The 12,177-nt window shown below is 48.8% G+C and overlaps 1 long non-coding RNA gene across 4 annotated transcripts in view; it reads right to left on the bottom strand.

Moving 5' to 3' along the window:
* Positions 1-1,871: 1,871 nt before the first annotated feature.
* Positions 1,872-12,177, bottom strand: part of LOC131492619 (uncharacterized) — a 109,658-nt gene continuing 99,352 nt past the window's right edge. For all 4 annotated transcript variants that reach the window (XR_009252187.1, XR_009252182.1, XR_009252185.1 and 1 more), the window contains one exon: positions 1,872-2,137. This is a non-coding gene — a long non-coding RNA (uncharacterized LOC131492619). The remainder of the gene's footprint in view (positions 2,138-12,177) is intronic.

Genomic DNA, 12,177 nt, shown 5'->3' with positions numbered 1-12,177 from the left:
GAATGTCCTGCCTGATAAGAGTGTCTTTGTCCATCTGGGAGCCTTAGCGTCGCCCGTTCTAACAGTGTGATTCGTGAGGGGGCTCTGGGCCACCCTATCAGCCCAGCCTCTGCAGGGGCCGGAAGCTGACGTCGTGCAGGCGGTCGACCAGAGCTGCGCGACGGAGCCCCAGGGAAAACTCCGGACCCCGAGCCTCGAGTGAGCTCCCCTGCCCGGCAACCCTCTGCCTATGGTCACACTTTGGTGCCGGGAGGAGGCAGTGCCGTCAGACTCTCTACCGGGGGAAGACACCAGAAGCTTTGTGCTTGGAACGCTCTGGGCCTTGGCTTCAGGCATTGCTTCCCGTGGCCACCTTTACTCTGTAACCCTTTGCTGTAATGAACCATAATTGTGAGTCAAACAGCGCTCACTGAGTTCTGTGAATCTTGGGGTGAATTATTGAAACTGAGGGTGGTCTTGGGGACTCCCAATATCTGCATACCCCAAAGAGACTCAGTTACCTGGCAGGCCCAACGTGGAAAATCCCACCCGTTAGAGGAGATGAGGAAGCCTCATTGTCTAGTCAACTTCGAGTGACTGTGTGTGAATACGTGTACCCCCTACCCAAGCAAGTAAGGACTCCTTACGGCTCCAAATAAGGCATCGGGGTGGACCGTTTTCCCTCCCAGTAAGGAAGAGGCCAGGAGCTCCGCTCCCGTCAAACATTTTCAGGCTGTCACATGAGAAGGGAATTAGAATTAGTCTGTCTGGCTAGAGTGTTAAATAAAGCGCAACTGAGGAAGCCACGGAGGGCCAGATCTCGTTTATTCTAAGCATAAATTCAGACACAAGCAGAGGCCTCTAAAAACAGAAGGGGCTGGCTCAAAGAGTCTAGTTCCCCATCACCAGAGATCTAGAAGCGGAGGCTGGACGGCCCGTCTAGACTGAGTGTGTGTCAGAGGTGATGGGTGACTCAAATGGCCTTTGAGTTACATCCCAAGCTGAGAGGCCGTGACTGGGATGTGAGGGAATGTGCCAAAATGGCAAGGATGTAAATGTGTGTATTATTCTTTCCACTTGTCTGTAGGTCTGAAATTGTTTTGAAAGTTGGAAAACAAAAAAGGAAAAAAAATTTTTCTTTGGAAACTACCTGGTGGCTGAGAATCTTCCGTCGTTCTAGAAACACAAGGGTTTTGGTGTTTGTTTGTTTGTTTTTAACATGTTACTATTAGACTAATGGATAACGGGTGTTGCACCTGACGGACATATGTGACGGTGCTTGTGTTTTGCCATTATTGGCACATCTAGGTATTTAGCCCCTTTGTATTTAGCAGTTGCTACGGATTGAACTGTGTCTCCCAAAATTTGTATGTTGAAGTCCTAACCCCCAAAGCGACTATACTTGGAAATAGGGCATTTGGGAGGTAATAAGGTTAAACGAGGGCTTAGGGGGAGCCCTAATCTGATAGGATTGGGAGCCTTACAAGAAGAGGAAGAGAGAGGGGCGCTCGGGGTGGTTCAGTCAGACGAGCATCTGACTCTTGATTTCAGCTCAGGTCATGATCTCACGGTTTGTGAGTTCGAGCCCCACACGCTGTCGGTGCAGAACCTGCTTGGGATTCCCTCTCTCCCTCTCTCTCTCTGCCCTTCCCCTCCTCTCGCTCTCTCTCAAAAGCAACTGAATAAATAAACTTAAAAAAATAAAGAAGAGGAAGAGAGAAAGATTTCTATGTCTCCTTCATGCGAGGACACAGCGAGACGGCAGCTCGTTACAAAGCCAGGAAGAGGGCTCTCCCCAGGAGCCAAACCCTACTGGGCCACAATTCTACTGTTAAGGCCACCCAGTCTATGGTAATTTGTTACAGCAGCCTTAGTAAACTAAGACAGCAACCTTTTAGGGATTGACTGACTTTATTTCCTGCCTGTGTATTATTATTCGTAATACTATGGCATCTATATACAATATACATAATAAGGTCTATAAATATACATATATACTTTATTATATAATACATAACACGCATCTGTAACACATGGAGGCAGACAAAGCACTAACCACGGCATTTCTGGATGCGGTGCTCAGCGCTCACAAGCACAGGGGACAGAGCAGGTGATGGTGACGGCCATTACTGTGGGGCTCACTCAAAAGCCTCTTGTCCTGGGAGGAAACAGCAAGAGAGAAATCAAGATCCTTGTAGGTGACAAGCCACTGCATGAACTAAGAATGACCTGGGCAGGTGACCATTGAAGAGGCCCCCACTAGGATTTGCTGTAAATGCTACACTCTGGATGCATATGCACACGTGAGGACAGGGCGTCAGAATTGTATACGCAAACATTCTACCGGTTCGGAATCGTAAACGGGACAGATTGCATCCAAGGAAACGAGATGATTTTTCTCCTCTCTACCGGAGCAGCGGCCTCTACTGAACTTACCCAAAATGCGAATTTTCTAGGCCTGAAGGAACTGAGCAGAGTCACAGGACTCCCCTCTCACTGCCCCTTCTCCGGGACCTTGCCACCCCTCTTCTTGCTTCCTGACATTGGCTGACACTTCTTTCCTGCACTCATAAATATAGATGTCCTATTTATAGCTTGTGTTTCCACTGGGTTTCCTGGAGATGTGTTGCCCGTATGTAACGGGTGTGACGGAGAACGAGTTCGAGGAATCTATCGGGGAATTTTTAATAAGAAAGCTATCTGTCATTCTGCAGAGTAATGGCTTGGAAAGGGGAACTAATTCAAATGTATAGTGTTCCTTAAGCTCATTGCTTTCTCCCAAGGTAGCAGGGTGTGTGTGTGTGTGTGTGTGTGTGTGTGTGTGTGTGTGTAAATGTTGTCTAACTTGACTAATTGGTTGTCTCTATATCTAACCACTGACCAGACCTCTGGACTCCAAATCGTCCCCCTCCTACCTCACCCTCTCCCCTCCTGTCTTTCCGGGCCCCAAGATTAATATTGCTATTTCCACCCCCACCTCTGCCTTGGTTCTAGCCCACGGATTGCCACCTGAGACCACTCCCCAGAGCTCAAGCCCCTGGTCCCACACTGAACTTGGCCTTGCTTCCCCTCTGCCCGCGTCTCTTTCTGGAGTAGCTGCCCAGACCCTCCGTTTCCCAGGACTCTTGCCGGGGAAGTTGTGGGAGGAGGATCCCTCACGAGACACGAGAGGCTCTCGCTGAGAGATGGCGGAGGATGTGTAATGGCAGGAATGCGGCGCTGAGGTCCCCAGGGAGCCAGCTCTGAGATGGAGGGTGGAGGGTGGGAGGGCAGGGCAGGGGACTCAGCCCACGGGGCAGACAGAAGTCCACGTGAGACTCAGTGTCAAATAAAGCCTCCGCGGATCCTGGGGGGAGTTTTGAAAATGGGCTGAGCCTTCAGTGGTGACTTGACTAAGGGCTGGAGGGCGGAATCTTCATGCCCCTAGTCTGTCAGCTGGGACGCGGGCCTCCAGCAGGCCTTGGGCCAGGGACTCTTCAGCCGAGGCGTCTCCCAGCAGCTGGGAGAAGAAATCCTAAGGAGACTTAGTCCTTCCTAAAGGAGATATCCGTGCAGTGCCCTCAGACCCTCCACCCCCCAGGCATCTCCCCTGCCCAGCAGAGAACATTTCCATTTTTTGTTTTAAGTTTATTTATTTTGAGAGGGAGAAAACACGAGCAGAGGAGAGGAGCAGAGAGAGAGGGAGAGAGAGGATCCCCGGCCCGACGTGGGGTTTGAACTCACAAACTGTGAGATCATGACCGGAACTGAAATCAAGAGTCCTGCTCAAGCGACTGAGCCCCCCCAGCCGTCCCCCACCTCCAGCAGAGAACACTCCTCTGTACTCAGTCTGGAAGTCACTGTGAACCCCTACCCCCAACGCCAGGAGTAGCCCAAGTACAACAAGGGTAGTGCGCAGCCACAGAGGACGTGCTCGAGGGCGAGGCAGAGAAGGAGGGCGGCTGGCACCTCTCAGAGCACAGGCCCCCCAGAGAGTGAGCTGGGAGCGGGCAGGGACGGGTGGCCCCCGGCAGGTGGGAAACGCCAGCCTGGATCATGTCCGTAACACGAAACTAAGAATGACCAGGGGAGAATAGCAGACCAGAAAATATCCCAACAGAGACCCAACCTCCTGGCCACACTGGGCTGAGGGGTTTCCCCAGTTTCCTTAAAAAGGAGAGAGAGGAAGAATTTCACAATCGTCCTTGCTCCACAAACGACTTCCTGAGACAGATCCTTAGTGAGCAGGAAGAGAAAACTTTATACCAGAATCTCCTACCTGTTTTATAGAATTCCTGGTCAACTAGACAAAATTCTCTCCCCGGATCACAGACCGAGATAGGGGAAGATACCGATAAATCCGTTAGTCGTTAGTCATGTTGTGGACCACACGTATCCGAGCCCCCCTCAAATTTCTGGGTAAGAGTCCTAACGCACAACATGAGGCCGTGAGGAGGTAAGGCCTTGGGAGGTGATTAGGCCATGAGGGAGGGGTTCTCAAGAGTGGGATCCGAGCCCTTATACAAGGACTCCAGAGAGCTGTGTTAGCAGCTTCTGCCATGGAGAACCAGAGGAGACACAGTTGTCTGTGAACCAGGAAGCAGGTCCCCAGCACACACGGAATCTGACGGTGCCTGGGATGTCGCCTTCCAGAGCCGTGAGCGATAAATGCCTTTGTTCACACCCAGCCCCGTCTGGTATTTCTGAATTGTGTGCTGGCCAATAGATTCAGACTTTCAAAGTCCCGGTCCGGTCTGTTACATCGTTCTGGCCGGGATTGCGCACTAAGTATCTCCAGGGTCTGGAGACCATCTACCCAGTAAGCCGCCTTACTGCAGATGAGAACCTTAAATGGGCTCACTCCTCCCAGAGGAGGCTGCACTGTCCACAGGCAGAAAAGGAAGGGTCCAGGAGCAAAGTCGCCAGGAAGGACGGCGTAGAAATGAATGAGGAGATCAGAAAGCCCAGCACCGGCCGTCACACACGGTTACAAGCGAGCTCAGCCTACAGACAAGGCTGAGAAAACAACCCAAGCGTTTGGGTTTTAGGGGCTTAGCCTACAAAAAAAGGAGAAGTTAAAAAGTAATAAATAATTGAATTCTTAAAAAAAAATGCATGTTACGTGCCAGGGACTACGCGCTAGGTGCTGGGGAGGGATCGGGGGATAAAAACAGACCAAGGTGTCTGTTCTCATGGACGTGTAGTCTGACGGAGGGAAAGAGCCAGGGGTCCACTGAAAAGAGGGATACAAAGCATGCTGACGGGGATGAGTATGAGAGAGAAAAGGCGAACCGGAAAGGGGGGGTGCTGGGGGTGAGTGTCAAACAGGATGGTCAGGGAAGGCCACACGGAGAAGGAAGCAAAGACGTGTGGGAAGTAAGGTGGTGAGACATTCAGGTGACCGAGGGAAGAGTGTTCCAGGCAGAAGGAATGAGCCGACAAAGGCAGGGAGGATCACACTGTGTGTGGAGAGAGGCAAGGGGACCAGAGCGGTCCTAGCAGAAGCCATGTGTGAAGAACAAGGGCAGCTGAGGTCTGAGAAGGGGGCTGTATGTATGTGGGGGGAGGTCTTCAGGTGACTCGAGTGTGCAGCCGGGGCAGCCGTGCTGCTGTCACCTGAGGGGATGTTAGAAATGCAGACTCTTGGGGCACCTGGGTGGCTCAGTTGGTTGAACGTCTGACTTCGGCTCAGGTCACCATCTCGCAGTTCGTGAGCTCGAGCCCCATATCAGGCTCTGTGCTGACAGCTCGGAGCCTGGAGCCTGGAGCCTCTGTGTCTCCCTCTCTCTCTGATCCTCCCCTGCTTGCACTCTGTCTATCTCTCTCTCTGTCAGAAATGAATAAATATTTTTAAAAAATTTTTTAATTAAAAAAAAATGCAGACTCTTGGGCCCTGCCCCTGAATCAGAAATTTGAAAAGCTTTGGTGTAGAAACTCGAGAACAAAGCAGGACTTGGGTGATCTTTAGGAGAGAAAGAGGGGACATTGGGGCTCGGAGCAGGGAAGCATCATGAGAGTGGGACAAAAGCAGATGTAATGTCAAACAAGAGACGGAGAGGAGAGACCCTTTATTTACTTGTTTTTTTAATTTATTTTTGAGAGTGAGAAACAGAGCATGAAAGGGGGAGGGGCAGAGAGAGAGAGAGAGAGGGAGACACAGAATCTGAAGCAGACTCCAGGCTCCGAGCTGCCAGCACAGAGCCCGACGCTGGGTTCTAACTTCACGAACTGCGAGATCATGACCTGAGCCAAAGTTGGAAACTTAACTGACTAAGCCACCCAGGCAGCCCAAGGAAAGACCCTTGAAAAATCTAGGAAAAAGAAACTCCATAAATCATGGTGCTTTTAGAGCAATGCCTCCTGAGTACCAGAAACATGGGGCTTAGAAAGCTTGACTTGTCTCTGGACACTTCTCTACGAAGTAGGGGGTGAATAGGGTGTGTGGACATTATTTTATTGTGGTAAAATACACATGACAGAAGACTTACCATTTTTAAGTGTACATTAAGTCACATAAAGGACATGTGTGATAGTAACTGTCACCATAATCCGTTTCCAGAGCCTGTTCATCATCCCAGACAGAAATTCTCTACCCACTACACAACAACCGCCCCACCCATCTTCAGTCAGAGCCCCTTGAACCGCTAGTCTCCTTTCCGTCTCTAGGAACTGGCCTATTCTAGGTACACTTACATGAGTTGTACGTGTCTTGCCTCTTATACCTCATATAAGTGGAATCACACAGTATGTCTGTCTTTTTGTGTCTGGCTTCTTTTCCCTCACATACGAAGTAGAGTTTGAAAGAGACCTTCCCTCATTTTACAGACGAGGCTATTAAGGTCCAGGGGTTGAAAGGACTTAATAAAAGTGCTGCCTTGAGTAGGAGGCCAACCCGGGCCCTGATATCAGATACTAACAGGTCATCGAGTCCGTGGCTTTCAAAGCTCTTTGACTGCGACCCCGTACAGAGAATGCGACCCTGGACGTGTGGACACGCGGAACGAACCCGAAGTTGCACAAAACACAACTTACGTACTACGTGTGATGCAATCTGACTTCTCCTTTCTATATCGCTTTTTTCAAAATGCTGGTTTAGACCCTTTACATTAATTTCATAGACAAGAAGTTTGAAAAGCACCACAGTAGAATATGCTTTGGAGATCGATACCTTCAGCGGAGCAAAGGAAGAAGAGTTTTGACATGGGCATGACTAGTGCGTCGGTAATGGTGATAAAACCCACTATGTGGGCTGTAAGGAACGTGGTGCAGAAATGTCGGTCCCCGTAGTGTTCATTAATGCAAACATGAAGACGACGCTCACTGCAGACGTAGACTGATGGAACATTCCACCACACAGTAATTGTGATGGTTTAAAACTAAAATTAAAGTCAGTTACAACAAAATCGCTAACACATAAGAGAGTTTACTATCTAAAAGCCCCATTGTAAGTTTATATATCTGTATCTATAAACTTTAACTTTACAACAATGCTGTGAGGCAGAAAGCGTTGTTATTCCCATTTGACCGGTGAAGAAATCAGTAAACGATATAGTATACAGTCAATGTAAAGTTTCCAAAAGTTTACAACAAGTTTGTTTCCAGCACAAAAGGAAAGAGCTTGTAGACTTCCAGATCTCTGGCTAAAGGTCTGGCAGAGGCATGAATTAAATGGCCTGAGCACCCCCTGGTCTCCTAGCTCCCCTCAAGACACCGAGAAAAGCTGCCTCAAGAGCAAACGCATTTTGATTGGTGTGAGGGATTGTTGTTCTCTTCACAAGAGAGAGTACACAATCAAGGGAAGTTGGACAACTCGTTGTTGCCCTACTTCCTGCTTTCTTTTTCACCAACTACATGCCCCTTGGGTTCTGCACCTCCTTTCTCTCATTCCTCTGGCCAAAGATGGCAGCCCTGTCCTCTGTGGCCAGAGGCTGCCTACACCACACCCTTGTGCGGTCACAACCACTAAAAGTTTTAACCCTTTGTTTCCTGAATAATCTTTTTTCATACTTGACAGTGAGTCCCTCAAGGGACATTATTTAGTGCTTATTAGGTCTTTGGTGCCAAGGACAGAGTCTGGGGTTGAAATGTTGGGAAGGAACTGGGTGTCTGCTGGGGGAGGCTAAAAGCGGGCCATGGAAGGTATTCCCCCTCAGACCCTACAATCAGGCGACGCCGCTGTTTATTTATAATAGTCTCTTTTCAAAGTCATGGTGGCTGCAGGGGGAGAAGTGGGTTGGCAGCGTGATGTTTTGGTAAGGAACTCGATCCCATTTATGAGGTGTTACTTCATCCCATCAAATAATGAAATGAAGACCCAAGTGTGTGTCATTTGGCATGCCCGTTCTTCACTTCTTCCTAGAGGTGGAGGTGGGGGGAGGGGGCTTCGCCTCATACTAGAGAGAAAGGGGATCCGGGAGGAAATGTCTTTCGTTTCCGCTCTATAACAATACCATAACTCTGAATGTGAGAGGCCAGCACACAATTCTACCGGTCGATTATTTTACATCAATTCTAACCTGCCGGGAGACAAAATAAATTTCTTGAAACTCCGTTTTTTTGTCCCCGGAGTTTTTACAAATAAAATGACACACGGGTGGAGACAAATTACATGCTTGAAAATCTGTCACTAACATCAATTTTGCATAAAAATGTACTCAGCAACTGTTACAATGGCATTTCTTTGTTGGTGCTGGAAATAATGTGTGAATAGCTATGCTAATTTAGGGGCATTTTTCAAGTTTCACGAATACAGAGAAAAAGCTAAGGGCTGTTCAATAGGGAATATTTGGGGGTGGAGCTGTTGGTAGACTTCTTTGTTGATTTATTGTATCTTGACAGACTGGTACGATTGAAATGAATTAAATATTAGACAGGCTTAATGTTTTATATGCTATATGTCATCATAATAGCAAAGGATACAGATCACATTATCGACAGCCTTTGGATTTTAAAAACATAGACTGCTATCTAGATGAATGCCATTTCATGATTGCCTGCCTTGCTCCGACAGATTAGAGACTATAATGATTACTTTTCTTCCCGTCTGAAAGCATGGCGATCGTCAAAACGTCGAAGCTGTTTTCGGAAGCGGTTATAGAACACGGCAAGGGCCTCCAACGAGAAAGCCAATGTTTTTGTGGAGATCTGGGCCTTCTCGACCCACCTGGGTGCCGGCCGATGCTGTCTCCACATTGGTTGCTAGATGTTCCTCGGGCCGAATTCCTGCAGATTCCAAGAACTGGGAAAGTGGGCAGCTGTCAAAAGTATCTCTTTGTCTTCCACAGGGCGCTTTACCTTGGAAGCAGCAGACATCTACTTAAACTAGAGGGAAAAATTCATTATGAAGATACAGGGATGCTAAAAAGAGAGCAGCTACCAAGCCATGAAAACACACGGAGGGGGGCGCCTGGGTGGCTCAGACGGTTAAGCATTCGAATTCGGCTCAGGTCATGACCTTGCGGTGAGTTCGAGCCCGGCCTCGGACTCTGGGCTGCCAACTCAGAGCCTGGAACCTGCTTCGGATTCTGTGTCTCCCTCTCTCTCTGCCCCTCCCCCGCTCATGTTCTGTCTCTCTCTGTCAAAAATAAATAAACATTTAAAAAAAATACTGTTTTTAAAAAACACGTGGAGGAATCCTTTAAAAAAATTTTTTTAATGTTTATTTTTGAGAGAGAGAGAGAGAGCACAAACAGGGCAGGGGTGGGGAGGAGCAGAGAGAGAGGGAGACACAGAATCTGAAACAGGCTCCAGGCTCTGACCTGTCAGCACAGAGCCCGACGTGGGGCTCGAACACACAGACTGTGAGATCATGACCTGAGCCGAAGTCGGATGCTCAGCCGACAGAGACCCCCGGGGACCCCAGTACATGGAGGAATCTTAAATGCACACTACCAAGGGAAAGAAGGCAATCTGGAAAGGCTACATACCGTATGATTCCAACTATATGACACGCCAGAAAAGGCGAAACTATGAAGACAGTAAAAAGATCAGCAGTTAGTGGGGAGGGATGATCAGGGGAGCACAGAGGATTTTTAGGGAATTGAAAACATTCTGTATGACACCGTAATGATGGATATATGTCATTATACATTTGTCCAAGGCTACAGAATGTACAACCCCAAGCGTGAACCATCATGCAAACTATGAGCTTAGCTTTGGGTGGTTAGGATTTGGCAACGTAGGCTCATCAACTGTAACAAACGGACCGCTCTGGTGAGTGATGTTGATAATGGCGGAGGCCAGGCATGTGGCGGGCAGGGTATTTATGGAAGATCTCAATACCTTCCTTTCAATTTTGCTGTGAACCAAAAACTGCTCTAAAAGAAAATTAAGCCCTTAAAAACCTACGGGGGTTTTCTTGGACGCCAAGACCTGGAGGTGTGATTTGCTGTCATGGGGGATTAAAATCTGGAACTCTGAGACAAACTCAGGCAGCTACATCCGTCTCTGTGTCTTTCTCTCTGGGACTGGGGACTCTCTTGCGTCCGACTTTCTTCGTGAACGGGCATTATTCTCGCTCTGGAAAACAGGCTCCTTATTGCCTTCAGCAGAAGACAGCCTTACTCTGTTTCACGGAACAACGGAGCCTGACCGGTGCCTCTGACTATGGGGCTCACTTCTCATTTGAAATTGGTCCTCACCTGTGGTTCGTGTGGGGTCCTATGAACTTGGAAGGGGTATAAAAATTGGTATGTTCATTTTCACTAACGTTTGACTGAAATTCATGATTTTCCTCGGGAATGAACGTAGACCACAAAGCACCGTAGCAACTGTGATGGACGTTAGGACGTGCTGCTCGGATTCTCTCCCAGGAGCGAAGATTTCTCCCCCGCCCCCCCCCCCCCCCCCCCCCCCCGCCGTGCTTGGAAAGCTGTTGGCAGAGTGCCCTCAGCCATCAGCCTCTTGGGGATGGCTTTAGCTGTGGGGAGTCACCTCACCCTGAGTCACCAGATTCCCTGGGACTGCTTCTATCCAACGATCGATCGATCAATGCTGGGACACGTAGGGCTTGGCCCCTCCTCTGATTCAAGATAGCTCTGGACTTCCGTTCCTTTTCCTTTCCTTTCCCTCCTCTTCCCTTCCCCCCTCCCACCCCAGGTGCACTCACTAGTGACCCTCCTGAACGCCAGTCTCCAGCTTAGATTCTGCCTTTGAGGGAACCCGGGCTGTGGCAGTCACCAAGTCACCGATATTTTCACATCAGAGCTGTTGCAGATATCTTGAAATATTATATATGCTCATCCCCATTTCGACATTACGGTAGTTATTAGACTGCTGGATCTTGTCACTTAATACGTTAATAAAGACATATTTTACTCTATGAAAATTTGTTCTTAATATTCTGATAACTGTATTTCGATATAATTGGTTTCTCGGTCATCCCATACATCTCATTTTATGTATGCAAAGGTTGGCAGAATAGGTCACTCCAAAATATGTGGCTTTGGTATAAGGGTTGTTTTTAGCTCAAGGCACTTCAGAAGTGCAAGAAGGAGTCTCTGGGGGCGCCTGGGTGGCTCAGCCGGTTAAGCATCCAACTTGCGCTCAGGTCGTGATCTTGAAGTTCGTGAGTTCGAGCTCCATGTCGGGCTCTGGGCTGACAGCTCAGAGCCTGGAGCCTGCTTCAGATTCTGTGTCTCCCTCTCTCCCTGCCCCTCCCCTGCTGGTGCTCTGTCTCTGTCTCTCCCTCTCAAAAATAAACATTAATTTTTTTTTTTTTTTTTTAAAGAAGAAGGAGTGTCTGACTTCCCCCTTTTCTTCCTCCGAAATGGAAGAGGTCCTGCCTGTACCAGGAGAAAAGTAACACTTTGGTCACCAGGGACCGAAAGCCGAAGTCAAGAGAAACCACACAAACAACTCAGCCTTATCTTCGGAGCTCCTTCCCCACTAGGAACTGCCCCGGCCCAGCCCCCTTCCTTGCCACATTTTCACAAGCTACTACCCTTTGTCAACCTCAGTATGTAAGTGTTCAATTTGAGCTGCTTCTTTGGGTCTCCATCCCTTCTGATGGCTCCCGTGTCACACAAAATTCATATTGAATGAACGTGTGCGCTTTTCTCCTGTTAACCTATGTCAGTTGAATTTTCAGAGCCAGTGGAAAACGCCAAGAGAGCAAAAGTAAGCTGTCGTCTCCCTGACACATGGATGGAGGAGCCTGTGGGCTTCACAGGACTGTCAAAGGGCCCAGAGCAAAGGGGCAGGGGGTCAGAGAGTCCTGAG

The sequence above is a fragment of the Neofelis nebulosa genome, chromosome 13 (genome assembly GCF_028018385.1).
Source record: "Neofelis nebulosa isolate mNeoNeb1 chromosome 13, mNeoNeb1.pri, whole genome shotgun sequence".
In the NCBI taxonomy this organism is placed as follows: Eukaryota; Metazoa; Chordata; class Mammalia; order Carnivora; family Felidae; genus Neofelis; species Neofelis nebulosa.
Note: the sequence above shows the minus strand (reverse complement) of the source record. Positions and strands in the feature narration are given on the sequence as shown.